A 23558-nucleotide genomic window follows, 5' to 3' on the forward strand; every position below is an offset into this window, starting at 1 on the left:
GTGGAACAGATTGAAATGAGAGATGTTGAGAAATGGCTTCTCTCCAAGGCAGAGGGGGTGAGAATCTCTGGGACTTCACTTCCCAGTGTGCGGGTGCATGTCGGGACACTGAATAAATTGAAGGAGGGGGCAGACAAATTGTTAATCAGTGAGGGGTTAAAGGGAGGAGGGCAGGAAACTGCAGTGAGGCTGGGATGAGATCAGCCGCAGCTGTATAGAATGGGGGAAGCAGGGTCCCGAGGGCTCCTAGTCCGTGTTGATCGTCCAGTTGCCTGAACACTTTTTAGTGTGGCTGGCTCATAGCACATGCTCAGAAAGCTCTGAATCTGAGAGCCTAAACTGTGTGATGCATCACAGTCTATTATTCTCTTAATAACCAAGGCTATAAGATATAGCAGGCATTTGGCCCATCAAGTCTGCTCCGCCATTCTGTCATGGCTGATATGTTTGTTTCCCCCATTTTCCTGCCTTCTCTCTGTAACAGTTAATCCTCCTACTGATCAAGAACCTATCTCCGTCTTAAAGACATAATAACAGCCCTCTGCAGTAATGAGTTCCACAGATTCCCCACTGTCTGGCTGAAGAAATTCCTCCTCATCTCCGTTCTAAAGGGACTTCCCTTCACTCTGAGGCTGTGCCTTCGGGTCTTAGTCTCTTCTACTCGTGGAAACATCTTCTCTAAGTCCACTCTATCCGGGTTTCTCAGTATTCTCCAAGTTTCAACCAGATTCACCCTCGCCCTTCTAACCGAGTCCAGACTCCTATTCCTCAACCTCTCCTCAAATGACAAGCTCTTCATCCCTGGCATTTTTCTTGTAAATCCTTCTGCAACCTTACCCCTTCCTCAATACTACCGGTGCTTCCACCTATCGTTGTGTCATCAAAGAAACATTCAGGGCAATGAAATGAAACACTCTTCATGTGAATGATGCTAGACCCAGAGCGAATGGCTCCTTGCTCCCAAAGACCAAGGCCAGAAGGGACAATTCTCAAACAATAAGCTGTTGTACTGGGGCAATCAACAGATTGATGTCCCAGGGCCTAAAATGTAGGAATTCCCTGAAAATAAGGTAAAGCAATTAGCCATCAGTGTAACGTTCCCTCTTCCAATTCACATTGCCCTGTTGTTAATTTAGTTGACATAGGTGGAACATCTCTATGATTTAGATGATTGCAAACACTATCGATGATTAATAAATTCAAATGTAAAAAGATTCAAAAAGCTTGGGCAGACCTTTGCTCCATGCTATAAGCAAGAGAAACACTAGCGATGTTTGAAAGTGGCTAGGTTTTTGAGGGTTAAGATAAACCAAAGAAAATCTCCACTTTCACTGAACCAGAAATGTTATAAAGTGTATATCTATTATATTCTTTACCAGCCTTTCTTGGTTTTGAGATGGTGAAAACTGAGTACACCAAAGGGCTATCTGTTTCGGAGTCATCTATAATCAAAAAACAATAAGCAAAGTGACCAAAAGATTAGAGAATCAGAATGTTAAAAAAACAGCAAATGATGCCTCAAAGTTAAATACGGACTGATAATTAAGGTCACAGCTCCAACCCAACAGTAATATAAACCTAATCTCTTGGCCATATAGCAACATTTTCAAAGCAGTTCACGAACCAGGTGACTCAATAACATTGAATGTATATTTTGCATCAACATTCACTACAAAGTCTGTGCCTACCCTCCCAGAACAAGCTCACATATGGAAGGTGAAGGCCCCGGGGTAATTTACAACCTTTTTTTATTATTAATCACTCATGACAATGGGCAACACCCACTGAACCCTGTGTTTATTGCCCAACTCATCCTTAGTTCCCTACTTGAGAAGGTGCTTTCCTGAACTGCTGCAGTCCATGCACTGTAGGTAGACACGCACTGCCTTGAGGGAGGGAATTCCAGGATTTTGACCCAATGACACCAGAGGAACAGTGACATATATCCAAGTCAGGACACTGAGTGGCCCAAAGGGGAACTTGTGGAGGGTGTGTTCCCAAATATCTGCTGCACTTGTCCTTCTAGATGGAAGTGGTCATGGGTTTTGATGATGTTGCCTGAGGATCTTTGGTGTATTTTTGCAGTACATCTTAGTATTGCTGCTACTGAGCATAGGTAGTAGAGGGAGTAGATGCTTGTGGTTGTGGTTCCAATTAAGTGGGGACTGCTTTTTCCCTCGATGTTGAGCTTTTCGAATATTGTTGGAGCTGCAACCATCCAGGCAAGTAGGGAGCATTCCATCACACTCCTGACTTGAGACTGAGATACTTGGAATGGCTCAATCAGGGAAGACTCTGACCATACATATCCCTGTAAGGAATAAAGGAATAAAATCATGAAGAATCAATATTGTTCTATCTTCCTCAGATGGATCCCAGGGTGTACCCGACGAATTCCAAGTTCCTTCACACCCATCGCACACAGCCTCCCTCAGATATACGGAAAGCCTTTGATTTTCTGCCGTTTAGTAATAATTCTCAAAGTACCCCCCCCCCCGTTCGATAATCTCAAGGTTTTTAAACAAAATGAATAGTTGCCATCCTGTATCCCTGTGTTCTTCACTGAAGAGTACATGGCTCCAGCACAGCTCAAAACTAAAGGGTCAAAAGAAAAGATGGAAAGTTGTTTTCAACGTAGTCAGACAGTCCCCAGGTGACAAATAATATCTGTCCCTGCTGAGTTTCTCCAACAATTTCTGCATTTCTTTTCATCTCTGACATTAATTGCCTGAAGAAAGGTAATGGAATGCTGGCCTTTATATTGAGAGGACTGGAGTACAGGGATGCAGAAGGGATGCTGCAGTTATACAAAACCCTGGTTAGATGCGACTTGGAGCAGATCTGGGCACCACACCTGAGGAAGGATAGATTGGCCTGGGAGTACAGCGTGAGTTTACAAGATTGATACCTGGGCTTCAGGGGTTAAGTTATGAGGTGAGATTACACAAATTAAGCCTGTTGTGTCCAGAATTTACAGGGTTTAGGGATGATCTGATCGAAGATATTAACAGGAGAAGACAGGGTATAGAAATTGAAAGCGTTTCCACTGGTTGGGGATCCTTTAACTAGGGAGGGCCTGGCTGGAGAATTAGGGCCAGACTGTTCAGGAGAGATGTTAGGAAGTATTGCTACGCACAAAGGCTGGGAGAGGTTTGGAACTCTCTTCCACAAACAGCAGGCATTACTGCATCAGTTGGTTTTAAATCTGAGAGAGAATTTTTTTTTTGTTGTTCAGCAAAGTTATTAAAGGGGATAGAGTCCACAGGCAGGTCTATGGAGTCAGGTCACAGATCTGCCATTGAATGGTGGAACAGGATCAAGGGGCTGAATGGCTTCCTCCAGCTCCTTTATATGAATATTCCACATTAATAAATCATGGAATCCCCTGCAGTTACCAAGTGGCATTTCCACACACCGGAGCAATTAGTGATTTCAAATAGAAACTGAAAGTCCAAATATTTTATTTTCACACATTTAGGATCCCCACCATTCTGTGGGTGAAACAATCCTCAAATCGCTCTCAAATCCTCTTTCCATTCACTTTAAAATGATGTCCCTCCTTGTTACTGACCCTTTGACTAAGGGGAACAGCTGCTTCCTGTCCCCCTGCTAATGTCCCTCATTATAGCATCGTAGAGTCATACAGCAAGTAAACAGACCCTTCAGTCCAACTAGTCCAAGCCGTCCATAATCTCAACCTAAACTAGTCCCACTTGTTTGCACTTGTCCCATATCTTTCCAAACCTTTCCTATTCTTGTACTTCTCTAAATGTCTTTTAAACATGGTAACTGTCCTTGTATCCGCCACTTCATCTGGAAGTTAAATCCCCATTTGAACCACTAGCCATAAAAAAAAGTTGCCCATCATTTCGTTTTTAAAAATGGTTTTCCTCTCACCTGAAAAAATGTCCACTGATCTTGAAGTCCCCCACCTTTGGGAAAAGATACCTGCCATTCACCTCATCTATGCCCATCATGATTTCATAAACCTCCATACCCCTCAAACTTCTATGGTCCGGTTAAAATAGTCCCAACACATCCAGCCTCTCTTTATAACTCAGTCACTCCATTCCTAATGACATACTGATATATCTTTTCTGAACCCTCTCCAGCTTAATAATTTCCTTCCCTTAACAGGGCAACCAGAACTTGACACAATACACCAGAACAGGCTTCACCAGTATCCTGTACAACCACAACATGGTGTCCGAACTCCAACACTCAATGGGCTGAGCAATGAAGGCAAGTGTTCTAAACACTTTCTGAAACACCTTGTCTACTTGTGACACGAACCCCAAATAATTATGTACCTGAACCCGTAGGACTCTCTGCTGTACAATACTACCGATCTTACAGACCTCTATCGTGACCCCTCCACCACCAAACTTCTCTGTTGTTGAGGAAACAACCCAAACTTCCTTCCAACGCTTCCAGAGGTTTGTTTTTGTTGATCTTCCCAATCAGATGAATACCAGCATGAACGCTGACCAATATGTGATGATGTAGGATCAGCAGCTCACAGATTCACAGTCACCATTCAATAGACTTGACCCGATCTCTGCATATTCGAAATTTCTTGCAGGTCTGTCCTCATTCATGCCCTCAGCTCGATTTCCAATCCCGCTTGTGACAACAATTTGCTGCTGTTCATGTGCAAAAATCCCTGGCAACAAGATCACTGAGCCAAGGTTCCAAGGAATGACCACCTGGAATTGTCCAGAATCTGGTTCAGAACTTTTATGTTCATAGAATCACAAACTTTTACTGTATGGAAGGAGGCCACTCTTGTCTGTACCAGCTCCTGAAAGAGCTACCCAGCTAGTCCCACTCTCTAGCCCTATCTCTGTAGCCCTCTAACATCATCCCTTTCAAATTTATATCCAGCTCTCTTTTCGAATCTCCTATGGAATTTGCCTCCCAAGCAGCACGTTCTGAACTCAACAACCCAATAAGCTTCTCCTCATCTCACACTCTCACTGACAATCTTGAAATTCTTTCTAGCCAGTTACAGATAAACCAATGAATGGGAAACAATAACTTGCTTTCCCGTCAGAATTGTTCAAATTTTCAACACCTCAATAAAGTCACCACTTCATCTTCTCTGCTCGAAAGAGAATAAGCTCAATCTCCTGAACCTTTCTCTGTATCTAAAATCCCTCATCGTTGGTATAATTTCCATACATCTCCTTCACACTGTCTGAAGGATCTGAACAGCCTTCCTTAAATAAGGTGTCCAGAACAGAACAAAACCAGCCTGGGTAATAGAGTGCTAACTCCCTTTGTCAAATGTATTTCTAAATTCAGCTTCTGTTGCCGGTGATGGTAAGGTGTTATACACTTACAAAGAAAAACCCAACAGATCAAAGGTTTATCTCCAATATGATCGACTATTCTCCATTCAATACTTGTGCTGTCACCAGAATTAATTGCTTTTCTGCCCTTTGCTTTGTGTTGGGTTAGCTTATTTGGCTGGATGGCTGGTTTGAAATGTGGAGAAAGATTGGCAGCGTGGGTTTGAATCTCTCACTGGTTGAGGTTACCATGAAGGACTCTCCTTCTCCATCTCTTCTCCTTGTGTGAGGCATGGTAACCCTCAGGTTAGACCACCACCTATCAGTCATTTCTCTCTCCTCTCACTCTCTGACACTCCAGCTGAAGTCCACCAGTGTCTTCTACAACTTCAACATCACCTCCTTGTTCTTGGTCTCTATGCCCCTATTAATAAAGCCGAGGGTGCTGTGTGTTTTATTAACTGCTCTCCTCCGGTTATGCCGCCTTCACTGATCTGTGGACATATACCCCCAGGCTCCCTCTGCTCCTGCACCCGCTTTAATTTTTTTTACCCCCCAAATGTATTGTCTTTCCGTTTTTTAAACCAATGTCATTCACCAAATTTGTGTTGAATCAATTTTGTCTTTATTTTTGAATGTTCATGAATTAAAACCTATTTTGTTACATCAAACTTCATTTTCTCCATCCTACTTGATATGCTACTAACAATATAACTCCACAAGAACATACAGTCGAGGATCAGGTTGAGTCCATTTAACCTGTCAGGAACCTGCTCTGCTATCCCATCTCAGCCTCAACTCCACTTTCCTGCACACTCCCTTTGACCCATCACTGATTAACAATCTGTCTGTCTCCTCCTCCAATTTATGCAGTGTGGGGGGAGTGATCCCACAGATTTACAACCCCTTCCTCATTTGAGAGAATTCATTCCTCCTTATCTCTATTTTCAATCTGTCCAGCTCCTTATCCTGAACCGATAACCTCTCATTCTAGATTCTCCTACAAGAGCAAACATCCTCTCTTCTTCTCCTTTGTCAATATCCCCTTTGTCACCTTATAGCCCTCAGTTAGTTTTCCTCTCTTCCAAACTCCAGAGAAACCGCTCAATCTCTCATCTAAGGCAAACTCTTCATCGCTGGAAATGATTGGGTGAATCTCTTCTGAACTGCCTCTGTCCTTGAGAGATCAAAATTGTACCAGTCTCTTCTCATATGAATAACCTTTTCATCTTGGCAATCAATTCAGTGATCTCCTTTGAACTCCCTCCAACTCAACTACATCCCTCCTCAAGGAATGGGACCAAAACTGTCTGCAGTACTCTGGATGTGGAAACCCCAATCCCTTGTACAGTTGCAGCAACAATTACCTACTTCCCGACTCAATTCCTTTCGCAATAAGTGTCTTCCTTGTGACCTGCTGTAGCCTTTGCACTGACATTTTGAACTTTCTCTCCTATTCAAACGATAACTTGCCTTTTTCAATTCTTCCAACTTCCTATTACTCCACTTTGACAGAACTGTGAACTTGAACTCCAAGTTCCCTCTGTTCCACTATACTCCTTATACTTTATGATTCACCATGAAACTCCTACCTTGATTTGTCTTTCCAAAATACAAGACCTCACACACTCACAAATCTATGCTGACCATTCCATATCAAACCTGATCTTTCCAATTGCATGTAAATCATATCTCTCAGAACCTTCAAGTAATTTACCTAAGACAGATTAAGGCTTAATGGTCTGTAGTTCCCAGGTTTTTCTTTGCAACATTCTTGAATAATGATACCTTTGCCACCCTCCACTCTTCTGTGACCTCACCTGTGGCTATCAGCCAGGTCCCCCGCCATATCTTCTCCAGCCTGTTGCAGTGAGGACCTAGAAATTGGACAAACTAACAGATATAAGGGTAGAAAAGTCTCCTGGCCCTAACGGATTGCATCCGAGAGGACTAAAAGAGATGGCGCTCTTGGTAATTTTCTAAACTTAGCTGGAGTTTGGGTCAGTTTTGAAGATTGGAAAACAGCAAATGTGATGCCACTGTTTAAGAAGGGAGGTAGAGAAAACAAATGGGGAATTATAGGCCAGTTAGCTTAACATATGTAGTGGCAAGATGCTCGAGTCTATTATCAAGGAAGAAATAGCAAGGCATCTCAATAGAAATTGTCCCAATCGCCAGGCACAGCAGGTCATGCTTAATTAATCTTCTAGAATACTATGAAGACTTTATAAGTACGCTGAACAATGTGGACCAAGTGATGTGATACATCTCGATTTCCAAAAGGCATTCCACAAGGTGCTGTGCAAAAGGCTGCTGCATAAGATAAAGGTGCACGGCATTACAGGCAATCGATTAGCATGGACAGAGGGTTGGTTAACTAACAGGAGTGGGGAAATTTGGATGCTTTTCTGGTTGGCAATCAATGACTAGTGGTGTGAATCAGGGATCAGTGTTAGGACCACAATTGTTTACAATTTACACAGATGGTGTGGAGTTGGGGACCACATGTGTGTTAAAGTTAGCAGATGACAAACGTTTCGAGGCATATGAACAAGTGTGTGGGTGAAGATCTGGCAGATGGAGTACAATGTTGGTAAATGTGAAGACATCCATTTTAGTAGCAATAATAGTAAAACGGTCTATTATTTGAACAGTAAAAATTTGCAGTAAGCTACTGTGCAATGGGACTTGGGTTTCCTTGAGCATAAATCGCAGAAGGCTGGTCTGCGGATGCAGCAGGTAAATACTAAGACCAATGGAATATTGTCCTTTATTGGTGGAGGGATTGAGTTTAAAACCGGGGAGGATATGTTGTGGCTATATAGGGTGTTGGTGAGGTTACATCTAGAGTACTGTGTGCAGTTTTGGTCTCCTTACTTGAGAAAGGAGGTACTGGCACTAAACGGGGTGCAGAGGAGGCTCACTAGGTTCTTGAGTTGAGGGGGTTGCTTTAAGAGGAGAGACTGAGTAGGCTGGGATTATAATCATTGGAATTTAGAAGGTTGGTGGGGAATGAATCTTACAGAAACATATAAAATTATGAATGGAATAGATGAGATTGAAGCAGGAAGAAAGTTGCCACTGGTGGGTGAACCTCGAACAAGAGGGCATTGACTCAAAATTAGGGGGAGTAGATTTAGGACTGAATTGGGTGAAGAAGTTCCTTCTCAGAGGGTTGTGAATTTGTAGAATTCCCTGCCCAGTGAAGCAGTTGAGGTTTCTTCATTGAATGTTTTTAAAGCTAAGATAATGTTTGGAAGAGTAAAGGAATTCAGGGTTATGGTGAGAGGCTGGGAAAGTAGAGCTGAAGCTGGGGAAAGCAGAGCAGAGGCTGGGAAAAGATCAGCCATGATCTTCTTGAATGGCAGAGCAGGCTCAAAGGGCCAGATGGCCAACTCTTACTCCAGATTCTTATGTTTGTAATTCTTAGTGGTCAATCATCCCAAACCGAGAACACCACTGCAGGAGTTTCTCAAGTTAGTATCTTTGGCCCAATCGCTCTGAGCTGCCTCAATGACTTTACGATTGAATGAAAGTCCGAGTTTGTACTCTGATTACACAATACGTAGCATCATTTCAGACTCCTCAGACACACAAGCAATCTCTGGCCTCACACTATAAAAGAAGATCAGTCACATGGAACATGTTTTATGGAAGAGAACATCTCAACATCCTTCAGGAGAGTCTGCAAAATAAACATTGGGCACCGACACATTGAATGGTATTTCCTTGAATGACGAAAATTTTGATTGCAGGGCAAGTTTTGAACAAATATTAACAAGGAGAGAGGCAGACTGGTTGAGGGATGGAATATCAGAACGTCCTGCTCAGGCAAGGCTATAATGGAGCAATGACAATCAGAGATGCTAAAGTGGGCAGAATGAGTGGAATGCAGCTATCTCAGTGAGGAAGTGCAGGTAACAGGGGCAGGGCGAAACACAGCCCAATGTGCGGATATCACAGAGTTATGGACTAGATATTACAGTGATCAAGAGGGATTTTGCAATTTTTAACTGGAGCAAATTTCTGCTCATGGAAGCAGTAGCTTGGTGGATTATCGGGAGACTATTAAACTAGGGATCCAGGTAATGTTTGGGGGATCTGGTTTTGATGTCCACTATGACAGATGATGGAATTTGAATTCAATGAAAATCTGGAATTAAAAGACTAATGATGACCTGGTTGATTGTTGGATAATCCCACTTAGTACACTAAAGTCCTTGAAAGGAAGGAAATCCTGTCCATACCCAGTCTGCTGTACATGATTCTAGATCCACAGCAATGTGGTTGGCTCTTAAGTGCCCTGGATGAGTGAGTGATGCCCACATCCTGTGACTCAACAAATCAATAAAACATCCAGTGCTGTGGAATACACTCTCTGATAATTTAGCAGCAGTGGAATAATGGAGACATTGGGTTGTCTGATGAGGTAGAATTGGGTAATGTCAGCAGATGTGTGAAAACTAATGCCATGCCTTTGGGTGAGCTCACCTCATGGTGTCGTGTGGTTGAGAATAGCAGGAGCCAGGGCTAGGCTCCTCCCTTGGGGGTTACCAAGTTCTAGTTTTTTGGAAAGGAAAGGGAGTTTGGAAACGAGGCCATGTTTGTTTTCACTGGATGGACGATAATGGTGGAATTCAAATGACAGGGACCTTACCTGACGAGAGCAAGAACTGTTACCAATATCAGTGAATGGGAGGAGGTTGGATGCTCGACAATTGAGTGGGAAAATTGAGAGACAAGAAGTTAGTTCTCATGAACACGAGGAGCTCACAAGGTAGGAGAGGAGCTGGAGAAAGTTGAGTATTCAGGACTCTGACAAAGTGGAACTTCAGAGACAGTTTCAGGGAAAGGAGGGACATGGAAGAGACAGCTGCTCAGATTATCTCAATCTGAATGACAAAGCAGTTGCATGAGCTCCTCACAAGATGGAGGAGAGAGAAAGAGAAACTTTTCAAAAGGAAGTGCGAAGGATATTAGAAAGTGTTAGCAAGTTGGGTGTTCACCACAAATTTGATATAATTGACTTTTTATCCTTTTATTAACACCTGTAACCAGGCTAAAATTTCCACACAGTCAATTGAGAAAGATTACAATGAATCAAATTGGGTGCTGGATGTGATCATCAGTAAATTCCAACTCCTTCAGTTATGGAAGTTACTCTGGCAGTTATGTAGTTATCTTAGTGTTGCAATGCATGCCTGGTATCATATTACAGGGCTCCAGTAACAGATAATGATAGTGTATTGTGATAGGTTAGCCGAATCACTGGTAGATGAGCTAATGCTGAAAACAATGTGGTTGTAATGTGATGGAGGGAACCAGTGTGGCAGACGGTGATTAGTTTAGAAAGATAAAGCAAGCCAGCATCATTGGTTATGCTAATGTTATCCGATAAGTGCGGGAAGAACAACTGTATAAATTGCAGTAGAACAAAGCCTGTGGGGAGCCAGGGAAGACATTTCTCTAGCTCCCACAGCTTTGATTTTGCAAGATTAAAGTTTAATTTTGTGAAGGATTTTCTGTGTCTCCTGGTATTTTTTATAAAACATTGAGTGATTCTTCCATAACACAGTCAGAGGGAGATCACTTCAATGAGCACTTAGAAATTAGAAATAGGTTTGTTACAGTGTGTTTAACACAAAGTGCATTTATTTCACTGTCATCCAGAACAGTCATCCCTTTAACTGAGCTAGAGTTCATTAACTTCAGTAGAAACCTGCCCCAGTGGATATCATTCAGTTATCAATTACAAAACTAATTAAGTTCTTTGACATAGCTCCATATCAGGTGGGAATTGAAACAAAATCTTCTGGCTGAGACTATGAAGCAGGGAGATGTTCACAGTAAAAACCAGGCACTGTCATTTCTCATGAATTCACTGGTGTTTCAGCAGCTTGGATTTCACAATGATTCTCTTCTCACAGTCAGTACAGCAGAACAGCCTCTACCTTCCGAGAGATCGCTGGTGTTTTAACTGGTTGGATTTATGAGAAAATCCTTTCCCATCGTGAGAGCAGGTGAATGGTCTCTCCCCAGTGTGGATCCGCTGGTGTTGAATGAGGTTGGATGATGGCTTGAACCCACACCCACAGTGAGAGCACATGAAGGGTCTTTCGTCACTGTGAAGATCTTGTTGGGATATCATGCCCCAGAGTTTTTAAAACACCTCCCACATTCTGAGCATTTCAAAGGTCTGTCCTCTGTGTGAACTTGCTCGGGTTTCAGCAAGGTGGATGATCGAGTGAATCCTTTCCCACCCTTGGAACAGATGAATGGCCTTTCCCCAGTGTGGCTGTATTTATATCGTGATGGGCAGTGATCTGCTGAAGACTTGTCCACATGTACAACACATGTACGGTTTCTCCCCCACTGTGAGCGGTGCTTTTTTTTTACTTCAAAACCCAATGATATTCAGGCGGCAATAAACTCGGCAGCTTGGGAAGTGGTACCTGGTTTTAAGTCTCCTCATTGCAAATCATCATCTAATTAGCTGTGAAGTTCATTGAAAACAAAAAGCAAAACAAGTGAGAAGCTAAAAAAGAAAATGTTTAAAACCATCAGATGTAAGAGCAGAAGTAGGTAACTCAACCCAGCAAGTCTGCTCTCACCATTCAGTGAGATCAGAACTGATCCAATAATCCTCAGCTCAATTTTCCTGCCTTATGCCCCCACCATTGAATCCCTTCCTAATTAAAAATCTATTTATCTCAGCCTTGGACACACTGAGCAGCACAGCCGCCACTGCAGTATTCTGTACTCTAACAGCAGGAATTCCTCCAGATCCATTTTAAACAGGTGATTCTTTACTCTGAGATTATGTCCTCAACTCTCAAACAAGTAATAACAATCTCCCTGAATCCACAATGTCAAACCCCTCAGAATCTTTCCATAAGGTCTTGTCTCATTCTTCTGAACTCCAATGAGTACAGAAGCAGTCTGCTCAAACTGATTTCCTGAGAAATTTCTCCCATATCCAGGATCAATCTCCTGAATACTCTATGGACTGCCTTTTCCAAAACAAGGGACAAAAGCAACTCAGTATTCCAAGTGTGATCTGACCCATCTCTTGAACAGTTTTACCAAAACTTCCATTTTTTTTCTCCCCATTCCCTTTAAATAAAAGCCAACTGACCATTTCCTTTCCTGGGTACTCACTGAACCCGGATGCTAGTTTTTCATCTTTCAAGCAGAAGGACCCAAAGTTCTCTGCGCTGCAGTATTCCCTCATTAAATAATATTCACCTCTCCTACTCTTCCTGCCGAAACGCATATTAGATTAAATTCCCTACAGTGTGCAAACAGGCCCTTTGGCCCAACCAGTCCACACTGACCCTCTGAAGAGTAACCACCCAGACCCACTTCTCTCTGACTAATGCACCTAACACTACGGGCAATTTACCATGGCCAATTTACCTGGCCTGCACATCTTTGTGACTGTGGGAGGAAGCCGGAGCACCCGGAGGAAATCCATGCAGTTTTGGGGATAATGTGCAACCTCCACACAGACGGTGACCTGAGGCTGGAATCGAACCTGGGATCCTGGTGCTGTGAGGCAGCAGTGCTAACCACTGAGCTACCGTGCCGCCCAATATATTTTCCCACGTTATATTCCACAGTACTAGAAGGAGAATGAGAGGGGTTTTATCGACCAACTGCTCAACCATACCTTGAGCATAACTTCCCAAAACAGCCACTTCCACCACCATGAAGGACCGCAGAGCAGGCATATGTGACAACACTCCCTTGAAGCTCCGTCCAACTCGCACAACGTCCCAACATCCAGTGCTGAATGAATAGAAACTTTCTCCAATTTAATCAAGAACGTGGGAGCAGAGTCTATATGAGAGAGATATGAAGAATGACTTTAATATGAAAAGGATGGAAGAGGGTTGGAAGTCAATCACTAAGTTGTTAGTTTCCAATCTGAGACAGATCAACTTTTGTTTAACAAAGGTATTCAGGGATATGGGCCAAAGGCTGAACTCCACACAGCAGCCAGGAGTTCATTCAATAGTGGAACAGCTGAAAGGCCTACTCCTGATCCTTTGTTTGCTGGCTTCAGTCTCTGTTACAAAACTTCCTAACTCCACCTGTATCACTCCCACTGGTAACTATCTGAACCAGGCTCTTCACAACATTAAGGGAATATCGCATTTGGAGATTAGCTTTAAACCACAGACCCACATCCTCACTGTGATGTTCTATTTCTATTTCAGTAACGTGGCCTGACTCCAACACAATCTCAGTGCCAGGTGCTGAAATCTCATCCAGTCCTTTGTAACCTCAAGACTGAATGACCCTAACACACTCCTGATCCACCTCCCACTTTCAACCTCCCTGTAATCTTCAGTTCATCCAACACCCCGCTGCCTGTGTGCTCACTCACACTGAGTTTTGTTCTCCTCACCCTGAGCTCACAAAAATAAAGAGGTCACAAATTGAGGAAAAGCAACATTTTAACACATTTCACGTCATTCTTTTCAAATCCCTTTATAATAGTGATCATTCCCACCTCTAATCTCTGCCAGCCACACAATCTTTCAAGATATCTGCACTTACTTAATTTTGGCCTCTTGAGCATGGTCAATTAATCTCTCCAACAGCAGTGGATGTTCTTTCAGCGTGAACTGTTTAAAAAATCAAATTAAGCACCAAGTCATTAAAATGGAGGGGCCAGACCAGGCGAGGTGTCTTAACGGCATGTCGTCAGAGCTGGTGGACCCCATTGTGGTCCATAGCTACTACAACCATCACAAGTGTTGGTTGAGGGATTCCAGCTCAGATTGTTGAGCTGAAGTCTGAGCTACAAACATTGCCACACATCAGGGAGGGGCAGGAGTTACCTGGATGCTCTGTTTCAGGAGGCAGTCACACCCCTTGGATTAACTACCTCCAATCAATCAGTGGTCAGGGATAGAAGGGTGTGACCATGAGTGAGGCAGGTAGAGGAAACCAGAGTGTAGTGCTGAATGAGCCTCAGCCCTTCAGCTTGTCAAACATGTTTGAGATTCTTGCTCCCGATGTGGATAAGTGTGGGGGCTGTAGGGAGGATGAGCAAACTGACCACAGCACGGTGGAAGAGGGAGCCATTCAAGAGGAAGGAGAAAAGAGAAATGCAAGTGTAATCGTAAACAGTGTAGTCAGGGGAATAGAGACTCTTCCCTGTTGCCAGAATAGAGAGTCCCGAAGGCAGATTTGCCTGCCTGGTGCCTGGCTTCACGATAGTCATCTGGGTTGCAGAGGAACAATCCAGTTGTCAATATAGACAGATCGAGGGAAGACGTTCTGCTGAAGGAATATGTGCAGCTCAGGGATAAATTTTAAAAAAGAATCAAAAAGGTAATAGTCTCTGGATTACTACCTGAGCCATAAAGTCAGCAAGATTATTACAGTAAGATGTGTGTGGTTGAAAGATTGGTGTGGGACAAACAGGAGGTTTGAATTCACTGGACACTGGAGTCAGTACTGGGGAAGGATGGAACTGTTCCGATGGGACAGGCTACACGTGAATGATGCTGGGATCAGAGTCCTGGAGAATGGCATAACCAGGATCTATATATTGGACTTTAAACTAAAACAGGAGGGTTATTTTTCAGCTGCGTGCAAAATTATGGAAAAGTCAAAATGGGGAAGTGCTCAGCACAGGCTAAAGCTTTCACAACATGTTGCAAGACAGAAAGTATGGAAAGGATCAGGAATCTAACTTCATGCACAGCAGATAAGTGACAAATATGAGAAGAGGGACATTTAACGCAGGGCTGAGGGACTTGTAACTAAATACACACAGTCTACAGAGCAAGGTAAATCAGCTGATATGCACAATGTTGTAGGTATCAGAGAAAAGGCTGCAGGGGGTTCAGGGCTGGTAACTAATTATCCAAGCTATCGAAAGGGCAATGGACAGAGTCAGAGGGGTTGCCTTGTGTGCAAGAAATAAAATTAAATTGACAGCAAGAAGCGAAATAGTGTCAGAAGGTGTAGAATCCGTGAGGGTAGAGATCAGGAACCACAAAGGAAAAATGACCCCGAAGGAACTTGTGTACAAGCCATTAGCCATTGTCAGGATGTGGGGGAGGAAATAAATCAGGAGATTATAAAAGCATCTAAGGAACTGATGCAATAATCACGAGAGACTTCAATATGCAGGTGGACTAGGAAAAACAGGTTCGTAGCGGTTCTTAAGAAAACGTGGAATTATCGGAGAGATTTTTTGGTTGGAGCAGTTTGTGGTAGAGCCCACTCCGGAACAGGCAATTCTGGATTTAGTGATGTGTAACAAGGGAGACTTGATTAGGGAGCTCAATGTTAATGAACTCCTAGGAGGCAGTGGCCATAACATAATAGAGTTCACCCTGCAGCTTGAGAGGGAGAAGATTGAATCAGATGTAACGGGATGACAATTGGGTAAAGGTAACTACAAAGACGTGTGGGTGGAGTTGGACAGAGTTGATTGGAAGGGTGAGCCAACCAGTGAAGACAGTGGAGCAGCGATGGCAGGAGTTTCTGAGTTAATTCAGGAGACATTGCAGAAATTCATCCCAAGGAAGAAGAAAAATACTAAGGGGAGGATGAGACAACCCTGGTTGACAGGGGAAGTCAGGGAGAGCATAAAGGCAACACAAGCAGCATATAGTGTGGTAAAGATTTGTGGAAGCCAGAAGATTGGGAAGTCTTTAAAAAATAGAAATAACTTTTTTAAAAAAGGTGGAGACGGAGAAAAAGTGAAATATGAGAGTAAGCTCGCTACTAATACAGAAGAGAGCTGCAGGCAATTTTCTTGGATATCTAAACGGCTACGAAGAGACAAGAGTGGACATTGGACAGCTTGAAAACAATGCTGGAAAAGTAGTAATGGGGAACTACGGCATGGCAGAGGATCTGAAGAGATACTTTCCATCAGTTTTTAACAGTGGAAGACACCAGCAACCGACCAGAGCTTCAAGGGAAACTTGGGGACGGAAGTGAGTGCATTGGCCATTGGTAAGGGGAGGGTGCTGGGAAGCTGAAGACCGGATGGACTATACTCCAGATAACTGAAGGAGACAGCGGAGTGGATTGGAGAGGCATTGGTGATGATCTTTCAGAAAGCACTGGAGTCAGGCAGGGTCCCAGATGTCTGGAAAATGGCTAATGCAACATGTGTTTAAGAAAGGGAGGCAGGAAACTACAGGCTACATAGGTAGAACGTAGTCATTCCTAAGGCTTGAGAATCCCTTGTTTAGAATGAGGCTGCAGAGTACTTGAAAGTGCATAAATAAATAAAATAGGGCAGAGTCAGCACGACTTTGTTAAGGAGAGATCTTCCCTGACAAATCTGTTCAAATTCTTTGAGGAGGTAACAAGCAAGTTAGACAACACAGAGCCAGTGGATGTAATCAATTTGCATTTCCAGAAGGCCTTTGATAAGGTACCACGCAGCAGGCTGCTAAATAAGGTAAAGGCAGTTAATTGGCTGCCTGGCAGAAGGCAGAGAGTCAGGATAAAAGGGTCATTTACAGAATGGCAGCCAGTGACTCATGGACTTCCATAGGGGTCAGTGTTGTGACCACAACTATTCATGTTATGCCGTAAATGATCTGGACAAAGTAACTAAGGGTATTCTTACCACGTTTGCACATGGGATAGATGTCGGTGGAGGGGCAGGTAGTGCTGAGGAGGTGCGGAGGGTTAGAAGGATTTGGACAGGCTGCAAGAGTGGACGAAGAAGTGACAGATGGAATACAATATGGGAAATTGTGAGGCTTTGCACTCTGGTAGAAGGAATAAATATGTTGATAATTTTTTGAACAGGGAAAGTCTTCAAAAATCTCAAAGACAAGGGACCTTGGGAGTTCTAATTCAGGAATTCTCTCAAGGTTAACTGACAGGTTCAGTTCGCAGTTTGGAAGGCAAATGCCATTTTATCATTTATTTCAAGGAGGCTACAATACAAGAGCAGAGACGTACTGCTGAGGCGCTATCAGCTCTGGTCAGACTGCGTTTGGAATATTGTGAGCAGCTTGGGCCTATTATCTCGGTGTTAGAAATGGGGAAAAGTGTTGTTTTTGCAGATATAGAAAAAGCATACAGAAAAGGGATACAGCGAGAGAACTATTAACTCTGCAGGTATTTAGGGAAGAGTATCTCTACTTTTCAATGTATAATTGTGGTTAATTAAATATTAACTTTGGTGTGTAATTATTATAGCAAATAAGTTCTTTTTAAAAAATTATGTTTTCAGCAAAAAGCGGAGATAACCGAAATGCTTCGGCTATACAAAATGATACAAGTTAATGAAATGTCCGCGGATGGAATGTACTAGCAGAAATGATACAAAATGTTAAACCAGATCTTGATGTCCTGTCGACAAAATAATGTGTGTGTCAGCACTTACAGAGAGGAAGATTGCCAACCTGGGGAAGGGGGAAGTAATAAGGGTGGAGCGCAGCTGGGCAGTAGTATGGTACAGTAAGAGAGATTGGGTAATTAGGAGTCTGGAGAAATGACCTCACTCGGCTCAAAGGGTATAACTGTACACTAACCTGAGTTCTAATTTGCTCAATTCTGCATTTGATGCCCTTTCTTGCAAGATCGTAGAATAAATTGTCTTGTTTCCAGTTTTGGTGGTCTCGTATAAATTTTATTGACTTTGTTTCTAACAGATTTGGGGGCTCGTTCCGGGATCCCAAGCTCCGGTCGCTAGGCATTCTTGGAGAAACGGAGAAGGTGCACCTCGCTGATTTTGGCGATCTCTAGTTTCCCCTTGTTGCCAAGGCGGCTTTGGGTGAGTGTGATCCGGACTGCGAGACCCTGGAAACAAGATGGGCAGATGGGGCAGGTTCGGTCGGGTGACTCTTGTGTGCACAAGACCCGGGTAAGAAAGGTCTTAAAAGATTTGCCGGGCGACCAGGGTAGGCAGCAGTAGTTGCTGCCGTTCGGATATATCCGGGGAACCGGGGTGCTGGCGACTGGAATAGGTGAATCCGGTCAGCCAGGGTAGGTAGCCGTTGATACTGTTGCCAGGTGGATATATCCGGGAGGCCAGCAGCGGCAGTTGCTGCCAGTCAGATACATCCGGGTATACGGGGTTCTGGGCAACCGGGTTAGGCGAACCCGATCAACCAGGGTAGGTAGCGGTTGTTATCATTGCCAGGTGGATGTATCCGGGTGGCTGGCAGTGGTAGTTGCTGCCAGTCGGATATATCTGGGTATCCGGGCAACTGGGTTAGGCGAACCCAATCAACCCGGGTAGGTAGCAGTTGTCACTGTTGCCAGGTGGATATATCCGGGGAATTGCTGTGGAACAGGGCGCACAAACACACGGCGGGAAGTTCGGTCGGATAAGCGACCGGGTTAGGCAATGGTAGTGGTTGCCACGTATTGCCGTGGGATAAGGGCGCACAGATTCGACCAGGTAACTCTTGTGCACAGACCAAGGTAAGAAAAGGGACCTTTAAGTATTGCCTTGGTGGTCGGGTACGTACGAGAAATACGGGACGTACGAGAAGTACGGGAAATTGGCAACTTTTAAAATAACGTGTTTAATTGGCTAAGATTAATTTGATGAGTAAGGTGTCTACCTGATTCGATCACCCAGCCTTAGACCGGTTGTTAAGACGGGAAATCCCCCACGCGAAGGTAGGACCCTGAAGTGGGTGTGAAAGAAGGTGACACCGGACCTCAATAAGGTTAATTAAATTACATAAAGAAATGGCCAAGTATTAAAATGGGAAATAAGAATAGTTGTTTAAGTGTTGAAGGGGACATGTGAGGGACGTCCGAGGACCACATCCCAACGGACAGTCTTTTCGGAAAAATGTTAAGAGATTGGAAGTACAATCCTCGGACGCGAGGAAAGGATAAAAAACAAATGATAAAATGTCAATGAAAAACAACCTTACAATCAGGAGAAATCAGATTATGCTTCGTGTCAGAAGGGCTAGTAGCGGAAGGGCACTTCGTAACTAACTTATGGCCAGACGTCCAGAAAAATATTCAAAAGCTAGAGTCGTCGTTGCGGGAAACTCAAAAGTGTCTGTGAGAGATGGTGTCTGTGTGTGTGTGTGTGAGAGAGAGAAAAAAGAGCTGTGCAGCTAGTAGAAAGTTTAACCCGTTGTGCTTCAGTCTGAATGCACATTTGTTTGTTGGTGATTGAATGTTCCCTGGAGCTTGAGATCCAGGACTGTTTTGAATCTGATTTCTATTATGGAAATTTTAACATGATTTCTTTTAAGGTTAAGGATTCTGCAAGATTATGAAATAAAATGTTCTTTTTACAGGTCATGACTGCCTCACTATCAGTTTCTAACTAATCTCTTTTATCCTTACATAAAAGCGATTTATGGAGGACAGTTGAAGTTTTAACTTGAATAGACAAATCCTTTTAAGGCAGCTCTGGTTATTTCACGACCTATAGCATTGTAATTGAGCAATGACTGGTCAGCAGAAAGTGAGGACTGCAGATGCTGGAGATCAGAACTGAAAATGTGTTGCTGGAAAAGCGCAGATCAGGCAGCATCCAAGGAGCAGGAGAATCGACGTTTTGGGCATGAGCTCTTCTTCAGGAGCCCTTCTCCTGCTCCTTGGATGCTGCCTGACCTGCTGCGCTTTTCCAGCAACACATTTTCAGCAATGACTGGTCAGGACTACTAGGGAGGACTAGTTTTGGATTTGAATCAGGGGACTGGAAACGGGTGATTGTGGTGGATTTCAGAGTTGGGAACTGTGTGCATTTTGCATTTTGAATATTAAACACTGAATAAATGAATTTATAATATATAAATATATATTTACAAGTAAGATTTCAAAATGTATAGTTAGGAACAGGCTTTAAAGAAAAGCAAGCATAAATTGATAAATTGTATTTGAGATTACAGGGAGCAAGAAATATTACAATATTTCTTTAAAGAAATCAAGGTCTAAACAAAACATTGGGTGATGAGGAATGAGGACAAAGTGAAGTCTGCAGATGCTGGAGATCAGAGCTGAAAATGTGTTGCTGGAAAAGCGCGGCAGGTCAGGCAGCATCCAGGGAACAGGAGAATCGACGTTTCGGGCATAAGCCCTTCTTCAGGAATGAGGAAAGTTTGTCCAGCAGGCTAAGATAAAAGGTAGGGAGGAGGGACTTGGGAGAGGGGCGTCGGAAATGTGATAGGTGGAAAGAGGTCAAGGTGAGGGTGATAGTTCAGACTGGGGTGGGGGCGGAGAGGTGGGGAAGAAGATTGCAGGTTAGGAAGGCGGTGCTGAATTCGATGGATTTGACTGAGACAGGGTGTGGGGAGGGGAAATGAGGAAACTGGTGAAATCCGAGTTCATCCCTTGTGGTTGGAGGGTTCCTAGGCGGAAGATGAGGCGTTCTTCCTCCAACCGTCATTTTGTTGTGGTCTGACGATGGAGGAGTCCAAAGACCTGCATATCCTTGGTGGAGTGGGAGGGGGAATTGAAATGTTGAGCCACAGGGTGGTTGGGTTGGTTGGTCCGGGTGTCCCAGAGGTGTTCTCTGAAACGCTCCGCAAGTAGCCGGCCTGTCTCCCCAATATAGAGGAGGCCACATCGGGTGCAGAGGATGCAATAGATGATATGTGTGGAGGTGCAGGTGAATCTGTGGCGGATATGGAAGTTTCCTTTGGGGCCTTGGAGGGAGGTGAGGGGGGAGGTGTGGGCGCAAGTCTTGCACCTCCTGCGGTTGCAGGGGAAGGTGCCGGGAGTGGAGGTTGGGTTGGTGGGGGTGTGTGGATCTGACGAGGGAGTCACGGAGGGAGTGGTCTTTACGGAATGCTGATAGGGGAGGGGAGAGAAATATATCCTTGGTGGTGGGGTCCGTTTGGAGGTGACGGAAATGACGGCGGATGATGCGCTGTACATGGAGATTGGTGGGGTGGTAGGTGAGGACCAGTGGGGTTCTGTCCTGGTGGCGGTTGGAGGGGCGGGGCTCAAGGGCGGAAGAGCGGGAAGTGGAAGAGATGCGATGGAGGGCATCGTCGACCACGTCGGGGGGGAAATTGCGGTCCTTGAAGAAGGAGGCCATCTGGGTTGTGCGTTTTTGGAACTGGCCCTCCTGGGAGCAGATGCGGCGGAGTCGAAGGAATTGGGAGAATGGGATGGCGTTTTTACAGGGGGCAGGATGGGAGGAGGTGTAGTCCAGGTAGCTGTGGGAGTCGGTCGGTTTGTAGAAGATGTCCGTGTTGATTCGGTCGCCTGAGATAGAAATAGAAAGGTCGAGGAAGGGGAGGGAGGAATCTGAGACTGTCCAGGTGAATTTGAGGTCGGGGTGGAAGGTGTTTGTGAAGTGGATGAACTGTTCAACCTCCTCGTGGGAGCATGAGGCGGTGCCGATACAGTCATCGATGTAGCGGAGGAAAAGGTGGGGGGTGGGGCTAGTGTAGTTGCGGAAAATGGATTGTTCCACATATTCTACGAAGAGGCAATGGCCATGAGGCAATGGTGATGAGGAATGGCCATGAGATGGCCCTAAAGCTGTTCAGTTGGTTAAGTCGGCTCAGCAATTGATCTGGCAACGTAACATGAGAAGCAGAAACAGAAGGCAAAAATAATGATAAGCCATGGTTGATGAGGTAATAAAGAAAAGGACAATTCTAAAAGGATAATAAACCGAAATGGTGGCGGGCAGCATGTTGAAAATAAAGTGAGGAGATAGGATCGGGGAGGAGATGTTAAGGAGTCTGGTAGACAGGAACAAGGATCAAAGTGGAAATCTCCACAGGCGGGATGTTATTACTGTGGAAAGACAGGTCACTTTAAGAGAGAGTGTCCAGATCCGAAAAAGGAAGTAATGGCAATGCTGTTTATGAACCTTGATGATAAATAGGGGTGTCAGGAGTTCCTGCCCCGGGGGACCTACCAGGAACCCTTGATAAATTTAAAGGTGGGACCTTACAAAGAGGACGTAGTTTTCCTAGACGATACGGGAGGCAGCAAGGTAATCCTTAAATTTTAAGCCCAAGGGAGTGGGAATGAAAAAAAAAAGTTAATTGGATTATGGCAACAGTTTTGTGATAAGAGGCACGAAGAATCAGTTTTGCGCTCATGACGAGATATTGCCACCAAATTGGGGATTGAATTAACTGCAAAAAGTGCTATGGAATCTGTTGAGGTTCTTCAAAATGAATGTGCTCGAGCAAAACAATTACAGAAACAGAATGAGAAGTCACAAGTGACTGGTAAACAAACAGAACTGCGCGATTACAGTTTTTAAAATGTTTTAATCACTTGTTGTGTTTCCATCCTGAATTATATAATATATAATTAAAAATTAATATTTATAATAATTCAATTGTGTTAGCCTGAATCAATATTAATTGGCAGGATTCCTTCATACATTCTCAGTGACCTGTCATATTGATTCATGGTTAATTTAAAACATGACTGCATTAATTCATTGTTAATTAAAGAATGGAAAGCTACATTACTGGCCAGAGTGTGTGCAGGCAGTGGTAGCAATAGCCTTATTGGTAGAGGAGAGTCGGAAACTTACTTTAAGGAGAGCCTTAGTAGTCAGCACCCCACATCAGGTACGGTCAGGAGAAGAAAGGGGCATGATTAGAAGAGCTGCTCTGATGGAATGGAAAAAAAAGACATCTGGTGGGTGAGGGAGTGATACCAGCTAAAAACAAATTCCCCAATGTGGACCCACGTTGCAAGGGTATGGATGAACACGATAGAGGAAAAATGAGGGACTTTCGAGAAATGGTAATTTTGGGTATTAAAGAAGCAGCACCTAAATCACAGAATTTTTTTAAAGCCTTTGAAGTAAGACAGGAAAAGGAAGAAGCCCCGTCAGCCTTTTTACAGAGATTAAAAGAAGCCACGAGAAAATATTCAGGAATGAATCCCGATGATCCGATAGCAAAGGTCCAATTTGTGACTAAATCATGGCCGGACATACAAAAGAAATTACAGAAATTAGAAGGCTGGAGTGAAAAAACAGATAGAAGATCTGTTCTAGGAGGCACAGAAAGTGTATGTGAAAAGGGAAGTGGAGAAACAAAAACAAAAAGCTAAAATAATGGTTGCAGCAGTTGAAGAAATTACGAGAAAGTTAGAATCAGAGAATAGAGGAGGACAAGAGAGACAGAGAGCAGATGGTAGGGGAAGGAAGCAACTGGCAGGATGTTATTACTGCGGAAAAACAGGACATTTTAAAAGACAATGTCCAAGGTTAGGACGACAAAGAGAAGCGGTATCATTGATGATTTTTGATGAAGATTAGGGGAGTCAGGGGTTCCCTCCTCCTGAGACCCACCGGGAACCTTTGATAAATTTAAA

General features: G+C 43.8%; 1 protein-coding gene and 1 long non-coding RNA gene across 6 annotated transcripts in view; one reads left to right on the plus strand and one right to left on the minus strand.

Moving 5' to 3' along the window:
- Positions 1 to 23558, plus strand: part of LOC148135381 (uncharacterized) — a 293567-nt gene that overhangs the window by 2264 nt on the left and 267745 nt on the right. For 2 of the 4 annotated variants that reach the window (XR_015755082.1, XM_087984648.1), the window contains exon 2: positions 17936 to 18147. The exons of 1 other annotated variant lie outside the window; for it this stretch is intronic. The gene's annotated coding sequence lies outside the window, so the exon portion shown is untranslated. Of the gene's footprint in view, positions 1 to 4137; positions 4359 to 17935; positions 18148 to 23558 lie in introns of those variants that run through there. One more of the 4 variants, XR_015755084.1, reaches the window with a different exon arrangement.
- The window catches only part of LOC122544642 (uncharacterized), a 38938-nt gene continuing 16868 nt past the window's right edge, over positions 1489 to 23558 (minus strand). The window contains exons 4-6 of one of the 2 annotated variants that reach the window (XR_015755144.1): positions 13854 to 13921; positions 12961 to 13130; positions 1489 to 2311 (exon numbers count right to left, since the gene is read on the minus strand). This is a non-coding gene — a long non-coding RNA (uncharacterized LOC122544642). Of the gene's footprint in view, positions 2312 to 10313; positions 11785 to 12960; positions 13131 to 13853; positions 13922 to 23558 lie in introns of those variants that run through there. The other variant, XR_015755143.1, reaches the window with a different exon arrangement.

The sequence above is a fragment of the Chiloscyllium plagiosum genome, unplaced genomic scaffold, assembly GCF_037043375.1.
Source record: "Chiloscyllium plagiosum isolate Xiang-an unplaced genomic scaffold, Cpla_swu_hap1 HiC_scaffold_49, whole genome shotgun sequence".
NCBI classification, from domain to species: domain Eukaryota; kingdom Metazoa; phylum Chordata; class Chondrichthyes; order Orectolobiformes; family Hemiscylliidae; genus Chiloscyllium; species Chiloscyllium plagiosum.